Genomic DNA, 5,792 nt, shown 5'->3' with positions numbered 1-5,792 from the left:
ATTAGCATTGGGCACCATGATTGTGTGGAGAGAGTGTGACTGTGCTGAGTAGGACCTGCAGTATGAACATAAGACCTGGTGTGTCTAACAAGGTCCAGAGCTTCTCAAGCCATGGTCAATATTCCTAATGAGATATAGAAAGGGTGTTTCATAAAAAGAGATCTGTATAAGACTTTCTCCCATCTGGCCCAGCTTGAGTCCAATGGCTTGGCAACGTGAGTAGGTGACATCATAGGGGATGAGGGTTTCCATTGAAGAAAATCAGAATATAGAAATCCAGGCTTTACAGGGTGGGGTAATAAGGCCACTTTTGAAAACCAATTATCTGATTCTGTGACTTGTCTCTGGAACCTATCCATACCTTGTTTTATTTTCAGACATTGGGCTCATGTATGAGCTTCCTACAGCTGCGTTAGCTGGACAGTGAAGAAAGCAGATAAGGAGAAAATCAATTCATTTGAAATGTGGTGCTGGAGAAGAGTGCTGAGGATACCATGGATAGCTAAAAATACAAACAAATGGCTCCTAGAACAGATCAGAAATGAATTCTCCCTGGAAGCAAGATGATAAAGTAGAGGCTGTTGTACTTTGACCACATTGTAAGAAGCCATGACTCAACTGGAAAAGACTAGGTAAGGTGGAGGGATGTAGAAAGGGAGGATGATCACAAGATGTGGAGCAACGGGTAAATGTAAAAATTTGTTTCAACATAATTATACCCTGACTCTGGTGTGGAAAGTGCTGGATATCATCTGGATTGCCTGCACCAGAACTAGTGTTTGGAATGTGTGTTGTCCAAAGAGGTTGACACCAGAAAAGGGGGGGGAGGGTGCTTTTGCAGACAAGGCCAAACTGTTGTTGGCAGTGGGCTTCACTGCACCTTGTCACTTTCTTTCAGTTTATTTATTCATCTGAGTAATGGGACACAAGGCTTCTTACAATTATATGCATGGAATGAATAAAGGTGTTTTTAATTTTTTTTTAAAAAAACACCACATTGTTTAAAAGGAAAAAAAAAACCCTGCACCCAGTACCCATAGAGTTGAAAGCAAACTCAGGCCTGAAACACATGGGCCAAAAGAAGCCGCTTCTGGCCTCTTTGGAGGTGTGCCATTTATATGGCGTTGCCTCCAATGTGTGCCATAGGTTCACCATCACTGGACTATTCCAGTGATTGATGGCTGTATTTTGTTTAATTCATGTTGCAAACTATCTTGGGACCTGCATTGGGAGAAAGGAAGGCTATCAAATACGTACATACATATATACATACATACCTATCTCCCTAAGATATTTGTTTTCTTCCTGTAGGGAATTTCTGGTGTGGAGCATCACTGAAGCATGTGAGATGCCATTGAAAACCTTAAACGACAGACTATAAACTGTATAAATTTATGAGCTTGGGGGAAAAAACCAGACCCCAGCTCTTAGAAATGAAATGTGTGCAAAGTATTATTGTGGACTGACATTTGTTTTGTTTTTTTGTTTTCTGCTTGCCTGCTGGGCCACTGCTAACAAGTATTTGCAGACTCTAATGTACAGTCTGACATGCCTGGAATCTCCCACATTAATTTACTTCTAGGCAGATGCAGAATAATTGAAACAGATAATAGTCAAGCTGTTCTCATTAGAAACCATACCCCACTGTCAGGCACCACTTATTTTTTAAAAACATTCATCAGCCTGCACCTTTCTTGTTCTGTGCTCCTTCATGCCTGCCTGCCTGCCTCTTCTTTTGAATAATAGAATAAAGCAACACATTCCTATATTCTCTCTTTTTTTACACCAAAGTGTATGAGTGGAAACAAAGCCAAATGGGTGCTGGGGTGGTGGTGGTTGTGCAGGTATACATTTTCAATATGTAATCATAGTGTTATTTCACTAGTATGTACAACACATTGGTCACTGCCCATCAACAGTTGTGTGAACCCAGGAATATGTATGAGAAACCAATGATCAATTTCTGTATGGACTGGTGTTTTTAGATAGCAGAGGTTAGATGTATGCTGCCATGTCCTTCCCCTGGATCTCAATTTCCCTCTCCCCAGACCATTTCACAGGTATCTCTTTCTTTCAATGTATTTTTCTTTATAAGCAGAAAAGGTCCAAGACATTCTGGTGCCTGAGGCAGATAATTAAAATGACATTACCCATAGTGGTGCAAATATAATAACAAATAAATAATTGAAATTTGTGGGTAGGAAGGTGGAATTTGCAGAGATGTAAAATTTGTCATGGTAAAAATATAATGATAAAAATAATTGAAATTTGCAGAGCTGAAGCATGGGATCATTGCTCAAGTGATGGATGAGAGACAAAACACTGTTTTTATTTATTCCCTTCCTCTTCAACCACTGGTTTCAAATTGTTTCATTGTACAGAGAATAGTACTGAGAATATAGGGGTTGCACAGTTCTCATTTCTGATGTAAGGAGTCCTTTGTCCTCTTCCTCTTTTCTGTTCTCAGATCCATCCTAGCTGTGATCTTCTTAAGCTATTTCGCTCTTCCCAGTGGTCACCGTGGCAGTGACGGGGATTTGACCTCAGTCTTTTTCATAAGGAATGGGAGGTTTCTTAAGGCAACCATTTAGGAGGAAGTATTTGGACTCAGCGACTGAATGGCCACTGCATTCTGCAAACACATTTAAAAGGTAGTCCAGTAATTTCATACTTTTCAACATTTCATGAAAGAAAACCAAGACATATGTGGCCAAGCAATAGCAGAGTGAGGTAAAGTGACAAAGGGTCTACTGGTGTTTCATTCTTTATACATGTTCTAAATAGTCATTACAAGGCAGAACCATTAATACATGCTGAAATCAGTCACAAGGACATATGATGCAATCTTTTATAAAATTTATTTGGGAATAGGATACAAACCCAACAACATCTACTGCTTATGCACCCCTACAACTGTGGCCTTTTCACACTACACTGTTATAACACTATGATTCCACTTTAGCTGCCATGCTACCATCCTGTGGAATCGTGGGATTTACAGTTTGGGGAGGAACATTTGGAACTCTCAGCCAGGGAGCTCCTTGGGTTCCTCTGACCAAACTACAAATTCCAGGATTTCACAGGATGCCACCATGGCAATTGAAATGAAATCATAATTCTGTATTTGTATAATGTGAAAGAGTCCTTGGTGCTAAAAGTCATCCAAACTGATTAAAAAGACCAGACAGTCCCAAATTTTGTTTCTGTTCTTTTTACTTTATTTTGGAGAACCATACCCACTTTGTTTATCCTGGAATATATTCTATCAGTTTCCCAGTAAGATCAGAAACTTTTTATACCAGCTTTCCGGGTCCCTGTATTTTAACCCAGTATAAAATCAGAAAGAAGAGGAACAAAATCTGGGACTTCTCAGTCTGGATGTACCCATAGTGGCTCTGATGTTTTAGGTAATTCATAGCCATCATGACTAACAGTCATCTCCAGCCTTCCCTGTCATGATTCTGTTTAATACCCATTTAAAATGATCAGCGTTGGCAGTCTTCACTCTGTCTTGTCGAAGCAGCTCCACAGTTTGCTCACACATGTTATGAAGAAATGTTTCCTTTTGTCTGTTTTGAATCCCTCAACACTCATCTTCATTGGATCTCCCCTGGGCTTGACTGGTCTGGTAAAAGAATGAGAAACACTGGATCAGACTTTGTAGCTTCTTGTATCTTCAGAGCTCTTTGTTGTCTCTTTTGTCTTTGTAAACCAGCCAAGAGAAAGTAGCCATCCATATTGCACAGAACATATTTGGCAAAGCTTCTGGAATGAGAACTGAAAACAGCCAGAGCTTGGAGAAGTTCTTTTTGTGGAATCCAACTCCCTGTAACCTCCTTCCTTCAGTGGCCATACCTTATAGAGGATTTTGGGAGTTGTAGTCTGCTAAAGTAACTTTCCCGAGTTCTTAGAATAGCCTGTTCATAGTTACTTTTACCTTTCATATTTTTAAAATACTTTTTTTTTACTTTATGAACTGCTTAGTAAAAATTTGCTTGCTTAAATAATCATATGTGTCTAGCATGGGCTGTGTAAGGCACCTGGCTGTTTGGTATCCTCCTGTCTTTTGTTTCAGACAAAAGCTCTCAGACAGCAGTGAAAAGCTGCGGAAGAAAGTTACCAGAACAAACGTATAATCTCACTCTTTTCTTGGCAAGGAACTCAGACCATGAGCTTGTTTCAAGATGAAAGGTTCATAAGCTGTCTTGGTTGCTTGGTTATCCCCAGACAACATTTTCTCTCTAGTTGTACTTGAGCAGTGGGAATGGATGGTGTCAACATGAAGACTGTGACTCTGTTCACAAAGAGAATATCACAAAGAATTCTTCACTGAATTCCAATTAAAAACAAAACACCAATTAAAAACAAAAGTGCAGCACCATAAGGTTACATAAAGTAGTCCTGAGAACTGTTAAAAAAACCTATGGGCAAATGGTAGCACCCCTGCCAGTAATATGATGAATCTGTTTGGGGTGGTAGTCCACATTTTAAAGTTGCTATTTAAGACGTTGAACCCATTATGGGGATAGGTTTCAAGCCATTGGACAGTTCCTTTAAAACTTCAGATTAAACCAAGAATGGATTCATTGCTCAACTGACATGAAAGCCACCAGCTGTCATTGCACATAGGTCAAAATTCAATAGCTAGCTCCAACTAGATTAGATCTTCTGAGTATCACATAAGTGTTGATTTACCATTCAGCCATAGATTCAATGGATCTACTTTAGTTAGGAGTCGCAAATAAATTTAGCTCATAACATTACCAGAAGTCTAAGTTTCTACTTTATGACTTTCCCATTGTGGAGGCTGGAACTGAAAATCTACTGAAGGAACCTACTGAGAATTTTCTTCTAGTGAGATTCATGGGTTTTTGTAGAAGTAGAATCCAGTAAGAAAAGCCAAACCAAAAACCTTTTCATTTTCCTCAATAGACAAAAGAAAAACACTAATTTTAATATGTCTGATTTGGTATTTCTCTTAAATTACAATAGACCTAAATGCAGTTGTTAGTTCCTAGCTTGCATAGATCCCTGGATCCATGGAATTTGTGTAAGTGTTGACTTGCCAAGTTCACATTACTATAGCGTGGGCTAGCCTTACTTTTTAGGTGGCATTGTTCTTGTTCCTGACATCAGTGCTTCAGGATGATACAGTTGGAGAGATTCTCAAGCATCACCGCTGTGGACATACCAGTGGAGTGAATGTTGCAATGGTTGAGCCTCTCTGAGTATAGCTGGCACAGAGTAAAGACCACTCCTGATGTTAATGGTCCACTTTATCCTAGGACTGCAGAGAAGATGATCCCAAGGAGAAAAAAAGGAAGCAATATTCAGGCAAAGGAGTCTAATCTGTTTGCCTATAATAGACATTAAAGGTCCTGGGAACAACATAATTGAGGAAAAATATTTGTTAAAGGTACATTATTTATCTATTCAAGATTTTTGCTTTAAAAACCAAAACTCAGGGCAGCTTCTAACAAAAAAATAATAATAATTTTAACAGAGGTTACCACTGGAAATAATTTTTAAAATAACCTTATTAACAGTAATACCATTACAAACAATCAGGAACTATCTTCTTCAGAAGCAACACTTTAACCCATTAGCCATCAGCAGTTAGGAATCTTAGAATCATAGAATCGTAGAGTTGGAAAAGACTGCAAGTCCAACCCCCTGCCATGCAGGAAATCCAAATCAAAGCATCCCCGACAGATGGCCATCCAGCCTCTGTTTAAAGACCTCCAAAGGAGGAGACTCCACTACACTCCGAGGGAGTTTGTTCCACTCTCAAA

General features: G+C 39.3%; 1 long non-coding RNA gene across 2 annotated transcripts; it reads right to left on the bottom strand.

Annotated features, from left to right (window-relative positions):
• Positions 1–2,410: 2,410 nt before the first annotated feature.
• On the bottom strand, positions 2,411–5,281 carry LOC121919906. Of its 2 annotated transcripts, none has more exons than XR_006101602.1 (3): positions 5,102–5,281; positions 4,121–4,294; positions 2,411–3,625 (listed from the first exon to the last, which is right to left on the bottom strand). It is a non-coding gene; the product is annotated as an uncharacterized LOC121919906 (long non-coding RNA). The 2 variants fall into 2 exon arrangements; XR_006101603.1 differs by having other exon boundaries at positions 4,143–4,294.
• Between the last annotated feature and the right edge of the window lie 511 nt (positions 5,282–5,792).

The sequence above is a fragment of the Sceloporus undulatus genome, chromosome 1, assembly GCF_019175285.1.
Source record: "Sceloporus undulatus isolate JIND9_A2432 ecotype Alabama chromosome 1, SceUnd_v1.1, whole genome shotgun sequence".
NCBI lineage: Eukaryota > Metazoa > Chordata > Lepidosauria > Squamata > Phrynosomatidae > Sceloporus > Sceloporus undulatus.
This window is presented reverse-complemented; position numbering and strand designations above follow the sequence as displayed.